Below are 20017 nucleotides of genomic sequence, written 5' to 3' on the forward strand. Positions count from 1 at the left end.
ATTAATTAATTTATCACTCAAAGGGCTACTGCCGTACGTAGCGAGCCCCAGATGAATCGTTGGGAAATACGGTTTTTCCGTTCATCTCACAATATATTATACTCATGAATTCAAACGCTCTCTCACCCCTTACCTTATTTCGACGTTTTCACACACGAATACGATTCCTCGAGCAAACAGCCTTTGTTCATTGACTCTTTGTCCATCAATCGATCTAACTCGACAGTTTATGGGTAAACGTTAAAAATAGTTTATGAGAAGATACTCTAAAAACTAAATTCGAAATTCGGTCAAGGAAACTTACCATAAATCAGAAAACAAATCATTGGATAAAATAGCAATTTTTCACATGGTCGTTTTGGCGTTGGTTTCACTCAAATCGGACTTACGGTGAAGGAGAACGGTTCAAACTAAGGAATTTTATAAATGGAGAAGTCGGGTATTTTAGAGAGAAATTTGTATGGTTAAAAATCTGGGAAAATGTGTTTAATTGACTAACTAAATGTATAAAATAACATACTAAAATTTCGACGAAAACAGAGAAAATTTTCTGAGACAGTTATCGATTGCCGGTATCAATTTTCTTCTATTTTTTCCTCCAATTCTTCTTGGGAGCAGCCGCTGCATACCTTGTTCTTCCTCTATTTTCCTTTTGTTTTATTCTTTAATTAGGTTTTACTTGGGTTTGACCCATGAAATACATTTTAAGCTTTATTTATTTATTTTTAATAAAACCAACAACTACCAAAGTTATTTTTTTTACACTTTTTTGTTTAACACAATTTAATAACTAATATTTTGAAACTAATACTTGATGAATTAGAGTAATTAAAACAATTAAAACAATTGACCTTTAAAAGAATACATATTATTAACAACTCAAACTCTCATATTCAAATTAATCACTATAATTATATTTACTTTTCAAAATACTCACGATATAATAATATATCATTAGAGAATAGTCAAAATTATAACATTAATAAATATAACAACAATATTTTATATTAATTACTAAATCATAATATATATATATAATATATATATATATATATATATATATATATAATCACAATTCCAAAATAAATATATAAAAATAAAGAAAATAAAACACAATATTACTACTATCTCAAAATGATTATTTATAAATTAAATAATTGAAATAAGATATCTTTAAAAATAATTAAATATAATTAAGTGCATATTTAATATTAATCAAACACACAAGAAAATATGATATTAATTATCAAAACTCGCATATACACGTAAAATCGCCTAAATCTTATTCTTTAAAATATTTACACTAATATACTATTATTTTTTAGAAAAATATATAAAATAATAAAAATATAACATTATTATTTACATCGCTCATTTAGTCAAATATTTATAAAACTAGCACATTGTAGAAAACACACATATAACAAAAATTAATCCCAAAATTTATCAACATATATTTTAAAATAATTTTAACATCAAGTTAATTATTAAATTTCTATTTAATTAATAAAATAATTTGTTATAAAATTTGGGGTGTTACACCTATCATCTGTGTCATTATCTCTACGAACCATATTGTCACTATCATCTCCATTGCTAACCATCTTCATCTGCGTTATTATCCCTATGAACCATCTCTTCTCATTGAAATACATAACCCTCATTACGTATTTCTGCGAACCATACTTTGTCCAACGAACCGTTCGTATTTCTGCGTATTCTAAGTTTTCCTTCTCCTACGAACCCTACGTATTTCTTCTCACTATTCAGGTATTGTATTTATTAATTTTTTGTTGTCACTAAAATGCATGTTGAACTTATACTGCTACGTACTTAGACTACTGCATGTTGAACTTGTTGAAGTTATACTGAACTGCATGTTGAACTTGTTGTAGATAAATGGATCCCAACAAGGATTTAGATCGTCAAAATGAGGAAGTTGTCAACCCTAAGACTTATGAAAATGAAGTCAAACGTGGTGCAACCTTCATGCAAAATGTCATAAAAGCAAGGAGTAGTGGCATAAAATTTGAGGTATACTATACTTTGTTTGTTGTTTATTTTTTTTATCTTTTTTGAAAGCATGTACTTACTATATGAGTTGATTAGGTTGGATGGAATGAGAGTGGTCAGCCAATTGACCCCAACGGTTCCATGTTTGTAATTTATATTGGGGCTGTTGTTCATCAGAATATCCCCATCATAATTGACGATTGGAGAGATAAGGGGTGGAAAGATGCGAAAGATATACTGTGGGCTGATATACAAGTAACTTTTTTGATCCCATTTTTTGTTACTTATAATTTTTTTCATTGAAATACTTTACTCAAATTATATCTTTATTTCGCTTGCAGACTGCTTTTGTTGTTGACGAGGTGATAAAGGCTTACGTGTTGCGAGTTGCCGGGAAAATACACCGCGATTTTAGATCTCACCTCTCAAATTGCTATCTAAAAGATCGTGAAGGAAATATTAATGCTGAAGCTCCAAAAATATATAAATATTATATATCAAATGAAGAATGGAGCGCATTTGTAGCAAAACGTTCAGACCCCGCGTTTGTGGTAAGTGATTAATTTATTAGCATTTGTGTTTTATTATTCATATTCATAGCGTATTTTAAATTTTTACCCGATTGTTATTTTTTATATAGAATATAAGTAGGGAATATCGCGATAGGGCAAAAAATCTGATGCACCCATACAAAAAATCTCGTTTGGGATATGCACTTCTAGAGCAAAAACTTGTAAGTAATTAAACATCACTTTTATATAATGCGGTACATTATAAACTATAGTTTCTAACTAATATTTTGTTTATAATCTTAACAAATAGCTACAAGACACCCAATCCGATCAACTGTTGGGTCGTCATATCTTGTGGAAGGAAGCTCGTGTAAATAAAGATGGAGTGGTTGATAACGAAAACGTTCAAAAAGTAATAGAACTTTGTGTAACTACGTTATCACTTTAATATTTTTTAATATTGTATTTTAAAAATGATATTGAACTTATCTTTTTAATCCTACGTGTATTTTTGGAGAATCTCGAACAAAGTTCGAAAAATCAAGCGGACAACAAAGCTAATTGCATGGACATTCTTGGTAAAGTGTTTAATGTTCTTGAATATTCCAGTCGTGTGAGGGGGAAAGGATTTGGCGTAACTTCTAAAAGCTATTTGTCACAAGAGATGCGCCAAAAAATCCATCTAATGAAGAGGTATTAGAGAAGCTCAAATTCCTATCAGAGCAAGTGGCACTCTTGGTGAAGACGAATAAAGACAAGCAACTTCCGGATTAGCTCCAACATGAAATACAAATGGAGAGTGAAAACGCGAGTTGCAACATTGGTCTCAAAAGTCTTCCCGAGCTAATTAATTACTTAATAAAATAATAAATTCATTTAACCTAATTGTTTCACATACTTATGTATTAACCATTGATTTAGAGTGTCACTCCTTGCGTGTTGTACTTATCCTCCCCTACTCATCGCAAGGTCGGAAAAGGAACATTGTACAATACTTTGGGAGAAGTATTGCACAACACACCGATCCATGCGGGCCATGTCAAAGTATCACCAGTTATTGCTTTGGAACCAAATGCACTGTTGCCTATACCGGACAACGATGCAGATATGAAGTATTTGGGCAAAGCAATTGGTAGTTACGTGGCATGGCCGACACATCTTGTTGCGCTTGATAAGGTATGTTTAATAAATTGAAATGTATGTTTAATTGATATGTATAATTAATTGCACGATATATGATTATGATTGATTATATTTAATTGCTGAATTTTTTCCGCTGTTAACTTTTATTTCACATTTATTTAGATTCAGACAAAGTCTAAAGGGAATGATAAGAAGATTCCCATAAACGAGTCAGTCACATCGCCGGAAAAGGTTTGTCACATTTATTCTGTAAGGTTTGTCATTTTTTCAGATTCAATAAACTAAAAAACTAATTAACCTCATCTTTTCAGATTCAATCCAATAAACCACCCACACAGAAAACCAACTACCAGAATAAACCAGCTAACGCACCACAACTGGATGTTCGTGGTAAAAATAAAGTCTGCAAACTTCAAATATTGGAGGGTAATAAAGCTGGCAAACTTCAGAAGTTGAAGGGTAATAAAGCTGCCAAAGTTGTTGCTCAAAAACTGGATCAGAAAAAATCAGTTGCTGCTCTTGTTCCTAAAATAAGTCAGCCATGCCTTGCTCGATATGGGACGTGTCTTGACATACATGTAAAAACGAATTGGGGCAGCAACAACGATTCACGCATCATAAGCATGGATAAAGCTATATTCGGAGATGAGTATGAAAAACTACTTGAAAAAGAGCACATATACGAACTTCTCAACCATAAGGAGCTGAGTGCTACTGTCATCAGCTTATACATTAGATAAAAATTACTTTTAATTGCATTTATTGATATTTAATTTAATTTAATGGTAATTAATCTAACTTGAAATTTTCATTGAAGGTTTTTGTATGAGAAGTTGGTGTGCACGCGCAGATTGTCAAATAGATTTTCATTCTTGTCTCCGCATAAGCTTTCGATGTTTAAAATCGATCCAGTGAATGTAAAGAAATACGTTGTAGATATCCTATTAGGAAATAGAGAAAAGAATAAGTTGTTCCTTGCACCATATAATTCAGGGTACGTAATTATATATTCTTTATTTATATCTTTTTTAATTTATGCGATCTTAATTTATTAGTTGTGTAAACAAAATTGCAAATCAAACTTTTATTGTTGTAGGGCACATTGGGTGCTATTTGCAATCAATGCGACCTCTGAAGTTATATACTATTTAGATCCCTTGCATGACAATTACAACAATCACTCCAATATGAAGTATGTTCGACACGTAAGTAATATTCATTTATTTCTTACATATATATATATATATATATATATATATATATATATATATATATATAAATAATGTTTTTGTTAATGTTATAATAATCACATTTATTTATTCGATAGTGCTTTACAAGTTTTTCGAGCTCAGAGAGGTGCTACAGTGTCGAAGCAAAAGTCAAATAACATCACATGGATTCCAATAAAGGTTTGAAATATATGCCTTTAAAATTTCATTTACAATCAATGCACAAATATTTATTGACTTATATGTTTTATTTTGTAGTGCCCTCGTCAAACTAACAACATCGACTGTGGGTACAATATATTGTGATTCATGAAGGAGATTGTTGATATGAATCAAACTATAATCCCAAAAACGGTACGGTATTTTCATTATTTCATTTTCATATATAAACTATGTATATACTTGATTCTAACTTATTTATGTTCAATTTTTGTATCGCACAGTACTTTGACAATTCCAGTCCAACATACTCTAAGAGAGATCTAATTGAAATAAAGGAAGACTGGTGTCAGTATGTGATTGAAATGAAAATTATTTGATTTGTTGGCAAATGGCATGCTGCAAGGAATATTTATATGAATATATGGTAGTTCTGTTCTGTTTAGTTCTGATAGTTATATGTATATGAATAGGGCACATTTGGAAAGTTGTGAATATGTAGTTATATGAATATGTATATAGTTATGTGTTGTTATCAATATGTGAATATGTATATGAATATGTTGTGAACTAATTGTGTAAATATGTAAAGTTAAAAAGTTAAATTATAAAGTTATATAGTTTTGTTTTGTTGTGTACTGATTGTGACATGATTGTGTGAACTGATTGTGAACTGATTCTGGATGAAAATGATTTTGGAAAAAGAATTAAAAGACAGCGCTTTCTAAAAAAATGCCATAAAAAACCAAAAAGTGCTTTTTAAAAATTTCATTTACAACGATTTTTAATAAAACTAAAATAAGAGTGCACCTTTTACAGCGCTTTTTCAAAAAAGCGTTGTAATAGGTGCATAATAATGCATCTATTGAATGCACCATTTATATCACTTTTTTCAAAAAGCGCTGTAAAAGTTGCATAATAATGTATCTATTGAATGCACCTTTTACTGTGTTTTTTTTTCCAAAAAGTGATGTAAAATAAGTATAACAAGGGCGCAATACATCTACCTATTTTATAGCGCTTTATTATTTTAAAAAGCGCTGTTGTATCTTTTTACAGCGCTAGATACTACCACACTTATTTTTTTGAAAAAGCACTGTAAATGGCTTAAAAAAAACGTTGTAAAATATGTTTTTTCCCGTAGTGCATTTTCTTATTATTCCTTGGTTTCAAAGTTTATAAATTACTTTGAAACTAGGATCTAATATTCATGCATTACACGGGGAGAAAATCATCTATACTTTTTTCTTGCATATATTGATTGAAAACTTTGGTTTTACTTTTATGCATGTACTATTCCATTTTCAGTCTTTAATTAATATTAGCAGCAGTCAAGAACTTGGAGTTTCAAATTGATGATCCACGTCACATTGTTTATATTGCAAAAAAACTATAAAAGCTTATATTAATGTGTTATTTAAACAAAAAATTATATTGAAGGTTTACAATTTTGACCATATAACACTTAATTGCCTAAGCTTAATCTCTCTACCATTTCCGCTTCATCTATAACCTCAATTGCAGTTAGGTTGTGCAACATCTATGTTCTTCATTACCTCCTATCACAAATATGAACACAAAACAAAAACGAAATAAAACAGGTAGAAATTATCATCTTAGATTAGCAAGCCATGATATAATCTATCTTAAATAACACAATCAAATCATATGAACCAAATTTATTATACTTGCAGTACTTTGATATATGTAATCATGAATCTAACATTATCTTTTTTCTTTTTTTGTTTCTAGATGAAATGGTAAAGAAACTTGCCTACAACTACGAAGTTCCAGCTGTGAACCCATGACATGGTATATGTTTTGGGTCGAACTCATCTTAGGTCAGGCCCAATACGTATTCGATCTGATCCAACCTAGCTATGTAATAGAACCTTCTCGAAACTAGGGCAAGCTGCCCACCTTGCTGGAATCCAGAGTGATGGTCTATCCTAAATCACCTGGACCTCTGATCACAACCACTAGATGGTAAGGATAAGATTCAATGAGGATAGATTTAGTAGTTCATATGAAATGTATCTATTTGAGCCACTTGACGACAATCCCTTTGGGATCATAGCCACTAGATTACGACCACCTATTCATAAGCAAATGGACATGTGTCCATCATCAAATGACGCTCAGAGGATCATTGGTAGGCTCTTCATGATTATAATGATAACGTTCTAGAAGCCCTAGAAGGAGTGAGTATATAAACCAGACTCCCTTGGTCATAAAGGTACACAAAAATTCTAACCTAAATACCTCTCATACTATGGAAAATTCTTACTTGATCTTCGGAGTGTGTGCAGGTACACCCCCTTGACGAGAAGCTTACAAAGGAAGCCCATTGTTTTTATCTCTTCTTATACACTAGAATGCGCAAGGTCAGGCTCCTATATTCACCCTCTCTGGTACTGAATAATAGCGTCGTTTGTGGAAAATCCGTCAAGAAAAAAAGGGATGAAAGAAACTTGCTACCACGCCGTGCATAGAGTCCTTGTGAAGTAGGGAAGCTCACGTGATATAATGTTCTAAAATATGTTCAGGATACTCGATTTAATTGAAAGAAACTTGCTCCCCTACTTGGAGATATGTGGATCTACACTACAATAAAATGTTCATATATCTACGGAAAATTACTCACGAATCTGAGTCCATAGATAAATTATTTACTACCTACGGAAAAGTGGTGTTTATTATTTGATAGAATAAATCAATTTTCTTTTTAAATTAGTTTCCACGATTATTCTGTGGGTAAAGTTAGAAGAATACTCTACCGACATTGCATTTGCGTAAAAAAGATTCGTATTCCGTTTACCATAGCTTCTTTGTGGTTAAAATAAGAGAATTATCCGTAGTAATATAAAAGTACGTTATTTTAATTTGTTTTTAAATACGATTTTATTTTTCTTTTTCCAATAGAAATACTTTCGACTTCTCTCAAAAACACTGACACTAGTTTTCTCAAAACTCGCGAATTGGGTTTTCGTTCTCTCAAAACACACGCTCTCTCCAAAAACAAGATCTCATTCTCCATAGCTCTTACTCAAAAACTCGATATCTATTGCTTTCAAAATCACGTTATCACTCTTGATCGATATTCGTTGTCATTCACTGTCAGATCTGCAACTTTTCTCTATGATCTGCGATGCTGCACTTTCTTTGAACTTAATCATCTTTTATTTATTTGTGTCTTCTTCGATCTACATATATTCGTTGTGTTTCTTATTGCATCGACATTGATATCTTATTCATGCGAAACCATCACTCCCAAAATCGATCCCTCAATCTTCAACTACAGCTCCGGTTCACACCATCAAAGCTATTCCCGACCCCGTCGTCATTGTTGTATTGCACCGCTTCTTACCTATTTTCTCAGGTATTTTCTAAAACTAGCAGTAATTTATAATAACACTTGGAAATCTCACTCTGCTTTGTTCGATTTGAGTGTGTTCATTCAAGGATTTGTATTTGTGTTTTTTATTTAATCTCTCATGCATTTGCAAGTAACTAAGAAGCTTGGCTGATTTTTCTTTTTAGCTATTTAATTTGTTTCTTATTTTTGGAGTTGTGATTGTGTTTGAGAAATTTCTTGCTAACTTGTGCATGTGTGTCGTTGCTTTGAAGCAGAGATCTTGTTATTTTTTCTCTGTATTTTTCCTTTTTGTTGAGTGAATCCATTGATTTTGTTTATGCTCATGTTTATTTGGTTGGTAATAAAAATAACAGGACAATTTATAGCATATAGATTGGAGTATTGATAAATATTTAGAACATTGTCTTGATAGGACAAGAATTTAATACGTCTGGGTTTTCACTCTCAATTTACAAAAAAAAAAATATCTATCTTACATTATATTCAATATCTTTCTTTTGATCTTTTGGATTATGATGGTGGACAAATCCGGGCAACTTGCTTTAATGATTTCAATGGAAGTCTGTTGGGACTATAGGCACTAGCAAATTATTTGTAGAACCTGATTCTGCAGAGGCTTATACTCTGAGAGAATAGTTTGACAAGGAAGGGAGGAACGTACCGAGTCAATCTATTTCTAGAGAATCATCTAGTTAGGGACTTCAAAGAAGCCTAATTGGATAATTGTATGTGCTACTGTTTCTTTCGTTAAAGTTGATAATTTTTGCTACCCAACTTGTCCTATCATGATAGGGGATAGGCAATGTAACAAAAAGGTTACTAACAATGGAGATGGGAAATAGTGATGTGACAGTTGTGATCAGTTTGTTGATGCTTGTGATTATAGGTACATACTGCAATTGCAGATACATGATCACACTGGTGTAACATGGGCTATTGCTTTCCAAGAGGGTGGCGAGGAGATCCTATGTATACTTGCAAAAGACTTGTATTTTCTGAAATATGAAGAACACGACGATGAAAGATTTGCAGATATCATTTGTAAGTGTAAGTATAGAAGATTGTAAGTATAGAAGTACACCTAAGAGGGGGGTGAATTAGGTGTTAGTAAATTTTCTTGTTTTCAGTGATATGGTAGTTGAATTTTCTGAGTTAATATAATGTCTACTAATAGTAAGGTGCAGTAAAGAAATCAACACAATAGATTTATCCTGGTTCCCCTTATAACCAAGGGTACGTCCAGTCCTCTTGCACACCACAAGAGATTGATCCACTAATTGTCAGAAAATGTATAACTCCCACCCTGGGATTCTTGCAACAAACCTATAACAACACTTCTAAGATAGCACACCACTATCTTAGATTAAGCTACTTTTAAGAAAGTATTACTTTCTTTTACAAGTGATACAATATGATTTGAATAAGAATAAGGAGAGGTATATTGATAAACAATCCAATACCAATTCAAGTACTTGAGAACCTTTCTGAATGATATGAAAATAAAATGCAAGTACTTTGTAAAAAATCAGAATTTTGTTCAAAGTTGTTCAAGGTATTGATTCAAGGATTGTGTCATCTTTGATCTGAAGTGGTATTTATACTCCATAAACATCTCTTCAGATTCGTGGCCATTAATCCAAGAGATTTAATGAAAAACTACAATGATCTGGAGCCATTCCAGATCTGAAAAATTGTATTGCTTCTAGTTGTATTCGAATACAGGATGTCTGTATTCGAATACACCTCTTTGTAAGGTTCAATAATATTCAAAAATTACACCTTGTATTCGAATACACATGTGTGTAGTCGAATACAGATTAGTGAAAATTTGCCACTAACTTACTTTGTATTCGACTACAGAAGGTTGTAGTCGAATACAAATATAATGATTTTGGCCACTGACTTGAAGTGCATTCGACTACACATAGTCGTAGTCGAATACAACTTTGAGACTTTTGCTTCTGACTTGCTTTGTATTCGAATACAGGATGCTGCATTCGAATACACTTATGTATTTTGTCAAAAATATTAGTTTTAAGACTTTGTTAAGGCTATTTTGACTTTTGAAAATACTTTATATGCATATGTAAATATGACTTGTACTCATGTAATTGAAGTATTGGTTTGCATCATATACCTTTACATTTTAACATTTAATATTTGGATTTGAAGCTTTATTAATGAAGATATTTGAATTTCTTTTTGAGGTTGTTGCTTTGACCATAATGGTTGATCTTTGTCTTCATCAAAAACTTGTAGTTTACATTATCCCCCTTTTTGATTATGACAAAATGTTGTTGTTGTGGAGAGATTGTGGAAATTGAATCATTGATCCCCGATAATATATGCGTACTCCCCCGTTGTATGTGATTAATTAAAAAATTGTTTGAGGACCTACAAGATGTTTAAGGCAACAGCAATACCAAATTTTCTCCCCCTTTTGACATGATCAAAAAGAAGGAAAAATATAGAAACATACATATTCAAGAATATACACACGAGTAAAGGGAAAAGTAGTACACATTGTAAAAAAAAAAAAAAGAAATGACATAACGAAGGATGAAGGCAAGTTCAATTAAGTACATCATAATAGTCAACATGTGTTTAATGATAACAAATTTCAACTTGTAAAAAACCCCTTTTGACAGACCAAAAAGAAGCAAAAATATAGAAACATACATATGCAAGAATATACACATGAGTAAAGGGAAAAGTAGTACACATTGTAAATAAAAAAGAAATGACATAACGAAGGATGAAGGCAAGTTCAATTAAGTACATCATAATAGTCAACATGTGTTTAATGATAACAAATTTCAACTTAGTACATAAAACAAACTACAAATTAAGACATGAAACAAACTACAAGACATAATATAAGGTAGTACTTCAACGTATTACAAATAGAATCCTAGTGACGATAAAAAATTCCTTAAGCAAAATCCGTTGGAATGTGAAAATGATCAAGTTTGTCAGATAAACTACTTATGTCCCGAGATAAAGCGTCATGGTTGCGAGCAATAGTAGTTTCAATGTTCTGGAAGCGAGTGTCGATAGAAGTGGTCAGATTTTCGAATTGAGTTTGGAAGAAGGTTTGGAAAGAATCAAGGCGAGCCATGAGCATTTGATTGGAGATATAATCATCATCAGAGGCTGTTTCCTCGCCATCTTCATTAGCCTGGGCAACAGCATTTGAGGGTCCAGCAGTGTCTTCTTGAGCAGCATCAGATGGTTGATCATAATCACCTTTATGCACAAAAGATTCAAGCTTCTCATTCCATATGATCCTCATGCTACGCAAGACACCTAAATCCAACATATTTTCTTTTGTGGGTGTATACATGACTTCATCAGAGAAGTCCACCCCAAAGTGTGCCAAAATCCAGGAAACTTCCTTCGCACATGACAGATTTCACAAAGTATGCCCAATTTAGTTGACAACCTTCATACATGAAATTCATAATTTGTAATTCAAAGTCCGAAATTTGGGAGTAATTTCCAGCCTTCGGAACCAGAATGTAGCTAAGGAAATAGTGCAAAAGGCGATAATCAACGGTAAGATTTCCCACTCCATATCATTGCTGGGCATATTTGGAACCAGCCTGAGTCCACTTTTGTTCCATTGTGCGTCTGTCAAACTGACATAGGGCAACATACGCATCATACTTAGAGATATCAGCCCATTCACACAAGTTGTTGGGATAAAACTTTTGATTTTAAAGGGAATGTTCAGAATTTCGCCTATCGTTTTGGTATTTAACCGAATGGTTTTACCCTTAACTCAAGATACCAACATTTTTCCATCTTGGATGAGATTGCAATAAAAAACCCTAACTAAGTCAGGATAAACAGGACCTTTGTAACCTATAAACTCTTCAACATGTTGTGCTTTGAGCAACTCAGGAAATTTAAAGGCAGAGAAAGAGTTTAAAGTACCATGTAACACCCCGTTTTTCATAGCGAGGGTATATTATTATTTTTTTTAAAAGTAATTAAAAACGAACAAAGATTTAAAATCAGAAAATGCCTTTGGATAAATGATTGAGTCATTATAATTTACAAGCAGCGGAAAAGTTTCTTCAATCGTAAATCCAAAACATTTACACAACATCAAATGGTACATGGAACCCATTCAAAGATGATGTCAAACTGATAATATTAGTATAAGTACAGTTTTCCAAAATTAAAATACTCCAAACCAAAAAGAAGGACACCTAGTCCCTATACATCATCCTAATCTGATCATCCTACCAAAAAGCTATACACCCTGAGTAATCTCCACGCGCCCCGTGAGATCCTCCTATCGTAACTGCAGTCAAGCGTTCCCCTCTCCATTCCCGTCCGTAGGGTACGAACCGGTAGGACCGTCTTGACTCTCATCTGAGGGCAAAGCCCAGATTTCCACAATAATTGTAAAGGGTCACCAACCAAGAAAATAACAGTTAACACATAGCAATTAGGTTTTTTTAAATGCTCAAAATAACTTTTCAACTAAGCATGCACCTTGACAGGACTTTCAATATGCGAAAAGTTCATACGATGCTTTGCCAATTAACAATGACAGTGAAATAAAGTTCTCAAACTCCTAATTAATACATAACAAATCAAGACATGAATAAGTTGGTGAGTAATCAATCATCTAACTCAAACTGAGGATTTCCACTGAGCCAATCGATTGGGGTAAAGGTTTTTAATGAAAACAGAATCCTCGGCTGAATCAATCGATTTGGGACAGGATAGCTGAGCCCCTGACTTAAGGGCCAATCGATTTCCAAATCGATTTGGTCGAATATGGATGAGTCCCTGACTTAGGCCCAATCGATTGGGCAATCGATTTCGTAAATGATTTTCGAAAATTGATTACAAAATCGATTGGCTAATCGATTTTGTCCATTTGGCCAAGTCCCTGACTTCCATCCAATCGATTGGGAAATCGATTTCCCTGATCATTTTTCCAAAAATTCATGAATTAACCCAAGTCATTCCTAATCAAGTTCACAACCTAACACTTAGCAATTCCTACGCGATTACCACGACAATTGGGATCTCGATAACCATCATACCTTCACACAATAATCAACACATAACACTTAGCATTTTCAACGCAATTACCACGATAATAACAAGTAACCGAGACATTAAGAGATTCCCCATTCTTAACGCCCAGTTAGCTTAAACGGTTTTCAAAACAAAATGTTAAGTAACCGAGACATTAAGAGATTCCCCATTCTTAACGCCCAGTTTACTTAAACGGTTTTCAAAACAAAATATTAAGTAACCGAGACATTAAGAGATTCCCCATTCTTAACGCCCAGTTAACTTAAACGATTTTTCTTTAAAACAAAATATTAAGTAACCGAGACATTAAGAGATTCCCCATTCTTAACGCCCAGTTAGCTTAAACGGTTTTCAAAACAAAATGTTAAGTAACCGAGACATTAAGAGATTCCCCATTCTTAACGCCCAGTTAGCTTAAACGGTTTTCAAAACAAAATGTTAAGTAACCGAGACATTAAGAGATTCCCCATTCTTAACGCCCAGTTAACTTAAACGATTTTTCTTTAAAACAAAATATTAAGTAACCGAGGCATTAAGAGGTTCCCCCTCCTTAACGTCCAGTTAACTTAAACGGTTTTCAAAACAAAATATTAAGTAACCGAGACATTAAGAGATTCCCCATTCTTAACGCCCAGTTTACTTAAACGGTTTTCAAAACAAAATGTTAAGTAACCGAGACATTAAGAGATTCCCCCTTCTTAACGCCCAGTTAACTTAAACGATTTTTCTTTAAAACAAAATATTAAGTAACCGAGACATTAAGAGATTCCCCCTCCTTAACGTCCAGTTAACTTAAACGGTTTTTAAAACAAAATATTAAGTAACCGAGACATTAAGAGATTCCCCCTCCTTAACGTCCAGTTAACTTAAACGGTTTTCAAAACAAAATGTTAAGTAACCGAGACATTAAGAGATTCCCCCTCCTTAACGTCCAGTTAACTTAAACGGTTTTCAAAACAAAATGTTAAGTAACCGAGACATTAAGAGATTCCCCATTCTTAACGCCCAGTTAACTTAAACATTTTCCTCAAACGCACATTAAGTAAACCGAGGTATTAAAAGATTCCCCATTTTTAATCCTCGTTTAACTCTAATGGTTTTCAAATTCCACAGAAATAAACTCAAATATACTCTCACATTCAATCCATAATTCACACCAAAACACATCAATCAACAAACAACAAACTTAATGGTTTTCAAATTCCACACAACACAAACTCAAACAAATTCTCACATCAAAACACATCAATTCATTTATTCACAAGATCCAACCATACACATATCAAATTTCATCAATGTAAACAAAACCTAACTCTAAGGTTTTACCCATAACGCACTAGTTTCGTTTTTCCCCAAATCGATACATTTAACCCTAACAAATTCCTTCCCACACAACCACAGATAAGTCCCTAATGCAAACTAGAAGTTTGGAAGGAGCCCTTACCTCAACGTTAGCTTTAACGTGCGTTTCCGGTACCGCGAGTAATTCCGGTAAAATCTCCGCTCGCAACGCCGCTTCCAAATTAGTTCACTAGCACCGTAGCGTGGTGGTGAGCAACTTTCCCTTCTATCTCTTCGAGAAATGAAGCTTGGATCTAGAAGAAACGGAGGGGTTTGTGTTTGGATCTCAAAAACCGTTTTTCTTCGTTTTCGAATCAAAGAGGAAGAGTGGAGTTGCAAAAACCTTGATCTAACTCTCACCCAACCTTGGGTTGCTAGTTTTGAAGAAAGGAAAGCGACGAAAATGAAAACGGGAGAAAGGAGGAAAATTGGCCGCGGACAGAGGAAGGAGACGATGGAAAAATGGTTTTTCTTTCCTTTCTTTTTCTTTCCTTTGTTTTTCCTTTCTTCCTTTTTCCTTCCTTCCTTTTATACTATTTTCTTTTCCTTTTCCTTCCTTCTAGTTTTCCTTTCTTTTTCCCTCCAAACAAACATATATAAATATAATAAATATAACTTAACAAATATCTCAAAATCTAGATATTTGTTAAATTACCGTTTCACCCAAAACGCATTAAATTCTCCGTAAAGGATTCATTGCAGTTAAATTCAATTTATTTATCGACGAGAAATTTTAATTGGCATCAAAATATCTTTTTGATTATAAAACTCCAAAATATTATTAACTTTGGCTTAAAAGCCTCCGAGCCAAAATCCAAAATACACCAAAAATACATCAATGGTACTTTAAAATTATGGGTCTTACATACCATATTTTGGAATGATAAGTTGCTTGTTAGAGTAGAATGTGCAAAAACGATCAATTTCTTCCGGTGTGTGTAGAAGCCGGGATAAATCTGTGATGTTGGGATTCCTTGTTCGTTTTCCTTGTTCGTTTTGGTGACAAATGGGTTTGAAAGAAAATGTGAGATATGTGAGGAATTTGATGATGAATGCCAAGAAAGAAGTAAAGATTGATGTAGTTTGCAAGGTTGGGTGAATGGGTAACTGAGTGAAAGAAGGATGGACGAGATTTTGGGAGAGGAGAGGAAAGGCTACAGTTGTGTATTCAAATACCAAATGTAAAATAACCCTAAAATGTGAAACAACTTTTATATCTGGGCAAAAACGCGAAGGTGTATTTGACTACACCTAGTTGTATTCGAATACACATTGTTCTGGGAACGTGTATTGGACTACACATAAGTTGTATTCGAATACAGGAATTTTTGAAAAAGTATGTATTCGAATACATACATTTGTATTCGACTACATATGCAGATTTTTGCCTAAAAAACTAAATTTTTATGGAAATCTCAACATGTAACACACAAGTTTATATGTCAAGAAACAATAATCATCAAGAAATTTTATTTAAACAACTTTAAGATGAAATTTTTAAAGAGAGATGACAGGCTATATGTATCATGCAATTTCAAAGATCGTTTTCATTTAAAATACCAAGTTCTCTTCGGATCTTATAAAATGAGTCCTTAGGTAAAGGTTTTGTAAAGACATCAGCCAATTGATTGTGTGTATCAACAAACGTTACCTCAACATTACGTTTCAACACATGATCGCGTAGAAAATGATGACGTATATCGGTGTGTTTAGTCCGAGAGTGCATGATTGGATTCTTTGAGATGTTTATTGCACTTGTGTTGTCACATCTTAGGGGAATGAGCTCGAGATCAACTCCATAGTCATGTAATTGCTGTTTGAGCCAGAGAATCTGGGCACAACAACTTCCTGCTGCTATGTATTCAGCTTCAGCAGTACTAAGTGCAACACATGCTTGCTTTTTGCAAGAGCATGATACTAGTGCATTGCCTAAGATATGGCAAGTGCCGCTTGTGCTTTTACGATCCGTTTTGCATCCTGCATAATCTGAATTAGAATATCCAACTAGGCTACATATGCTACCCTTGGGGTACCATAGGCCTACATTTGTCGTTCCTTTCAAATACTTCATAATTCTTTTAACGGCTACAAGATGCAATTCTTTCGGATCTGCCTAAAATCTTGCACACAAACAAACACTAAACATAATATTTGGCTGGCCGTTAGATATAATAAGGATTCAATCATACCTCAATATTTGGATATGTCGATTGAAATACCTGATGCATCTTTATCAACAAAGGTTCTGGAGCCCATTGGAGTTGCACTTTCTTTGCAGTTTTCCATTTCAAATCTTTTGAGTAATTCGTTACAATATTTTGTCTGATTTATGAAGATGCCATGCTCAAGTTGCTTGATGTGAATTCCAAGAAAATAGTTTAATTTTCCCATCATGGACATTTCAAATTCTCCTTGCATTATTGAAAAGAATTCTTCACATGTGTCATTGTTGGTTGATCCAAATATTATATCATCAACGTAGATTTGGACCAATAAGGTGTGACCATTATCTCTTTTGACAAATAATGTTTTATCGACTTTCCTTTTTTCAAATACTAGTGCACATAAAAGGTGTTTAATCTATCATACCAAGCTCTTGGAGCTTGTTTTAGACCATATAGAGCCTTTTTTAATTTGTAAACATGTGAGGGATTTTTGGAATCTTCATTTCGGATGATGCACTCATCTTTGTTAAAGACTATCTTGTATCCTTTGTCGCAAAGCTGGCTAATGCTTATGAGATTGTGTTACAGACCTTCAACATATAAGACATCTTCAATCGAGGGGGATGGGGCTGTGCCAACTTTTCCAATGCCTAAATTTTTTCCTTTGTTGTTGTCTCCATAGACCACATATCCCTTTGATTCAAGAGTCAATGCTGAAAATTTTATTATATCACTCGTCATATGTTTAGAGCATCCACTATCTAAGTACCACATATTTGAGGTACTTTTTGTGCATACCTGCAATATTAAAATCAAATTTTATTAGTTACCCAATGTGCTTTTGGAATACTAATGTTTCTAACATGACAAGTATTAGGAGTGTGACCCTTGAGACCACAATAAGAACAAGTAGGAGTAAATCTATTTTTAAAAGCATGTGTATGAGATTTACTATGAATAATTTTCTCTTTATAATGGTGATCCTTTTTCATAATTATAATCTTTTCTTGATTGGATTGATTACTTGCTTTGACAAAAATGGTCTTATTCAAGTTTGGTTTATCAAATTTTGAGTATCCAAGACCACTTTTGTCATTTGAGTATCTTTGCATATTTAAAACATTTTCCAAGCCTATTTGTCCTTTTTCGTATCGTTCAATTACTCTATTTAATTGAAAAATCTTGAAGGAGAGGGAGTCACATTTGTTGCATGCAAAATTCTGTTTTAGTTTTTCAGAATTCTTTTCCATAGTGTCAACTTTTTCTTGAAGACTTGAGATTTGTCTCTTTTATGTTGACACTAGTTTGAACAGATTTTTGCATTCAATAAGTAGTTCCTTGATGGCATTTTGAGCCTCATTATATTCTAGGGAGTCTATGTTACTAACCTCTTCTTCGTTATCTAATTGATGTGATGCCATCAATGCAACATTAGCGCATTCTTCACTTTCTGTTTCTGAAGATGAACTCACTTCGTTGTGATGCCATCAATGCAACATTAGCGCATTCTTCACTTTCTGTTTCTGAAGATGAACTCACTTCGTTGTCTTCCCAAGCTATGTATGCTTTCTTCAAGTCTTTCTTTTTGGTGACATTTTTCTTAATAAGGTTTGGACAATCTGCCTTGATATGTCCTTGTTTTCCGCATTCAAAGCAAGTGAAGTTTTGATTTGAAGTAGAACTATCTTTCTAACTAAAACTTTTCCTTTTGAAAGTTCTGTCATTCTCTTTTGACTCCGCTTTTAATTGTTCTCTTGATTCGGTCTTTAGAGCAATGTTTTTTGTCTTCTTTTCTTGACTTTCATTTTGTTCTAACCTTCCAAGTTCGATTTCGTGCTCTTGGAGTTTTCCAAAAAAGTGCAGAAAGAGACATCTTTGATAGGCTTTTCTTTTCAGAAATTTCCGTTACTTTAGGTTGCCATGCCCTTGTTAATGATCTTAGAACTTTAAGGTTCAATTCATCATTAGTGAAGATTTTTCCAGATTAGAAAATCTTTTCTGTAAGTCCATAATACATTCTCTGGGCTGCATTCGGAAAAATCCATACTCTTGAGATAATGTGTTGAGTTTGGAACGCTTTACTTCAATAGTTCATTCATGTGTTATTTCAAAAGTATCCCAGATTTCTTTAGCTGTTTTGCAATAAGATATACGGAAAAATTCGTCCATTCCAAGTGTCGATTGTAACATGTTTTTGGCCTTTTTATCAAACAATACTTTCCTTTTGTCATCATCTGTCCATGAGACTTTTATCTTTACTTCCTCTTTATCATTGATAACTGTTTTTGAAACATAGGGACCATTTTCTACCGCTTCCCATATATCATCTCCTTGTGCCTCAAGATATGCTTGCATGCGTATCTTCCAAAAATCATAGTGTTCACTAACGAAACGTGGTGGTTTATTGCTACTACCACCATCTCTAAAAACTGGTTGTGCGGAAGCCATTAATAAGGATCGAGGAGCAAATTACCGGAACCTGCTCTACTACCACTATCAACATACCTCTCCTTATTCTTATTCAAATCATATTGTATCACTTGTAAAAGAAAGTAATACTTTCTTAAAAGTAGCTTAATCTAAGATAGTGGTGTGCTATCTTAGAAGTGTTGTTAGAAGTTTGTAGCAAGAATCCCAGGGTGGGAGTTGTACATTTTCTGACAATTAGTGGATCAATCTCTTGTGGTGTGCAAGAGGACTGGACGTACCCTTGGTTATAAGGGGAACCAGGATAAATCTATTGTGTTCATTTATTTACTGCACCTTACTATTGGTAGACATTACAATAACTCAGAAAATTCAACTACCATATCACTGAAAACAAGAAAATTTACTAACACCTAATTCACCCCCCTCTTAAGCGTACTTCTGAACTTACAATTGGTATCAGAGCAGGTTCTGGTAATTTGCTCCTCGATCCTTATTAATGGCTTCCGCACAACCATTTTTTAGAGATGGTGGTAGTAGCAATAAACCACCATGTTTTGTTGGTGAACACTATGATTTCTGGAAGATACGCAT

This window comes from Cicer arietinum, chromosome 4 (genome assembly GCF_000331145.2).
Source record: "Cicer arietinum cultivar CDC Frontier isolate Library 1 chromosome 4, Cicar.CDCFrontier_v2.0, whole genome shotgun sequence".
NCBI classification, from domain to species: domain Eukaryota; kingdom Viridiplantae; phylum Streptophyta; class Magnoliopsida; order Fabales; family Fabaceae; genus Cicer; species Cicer arietinum.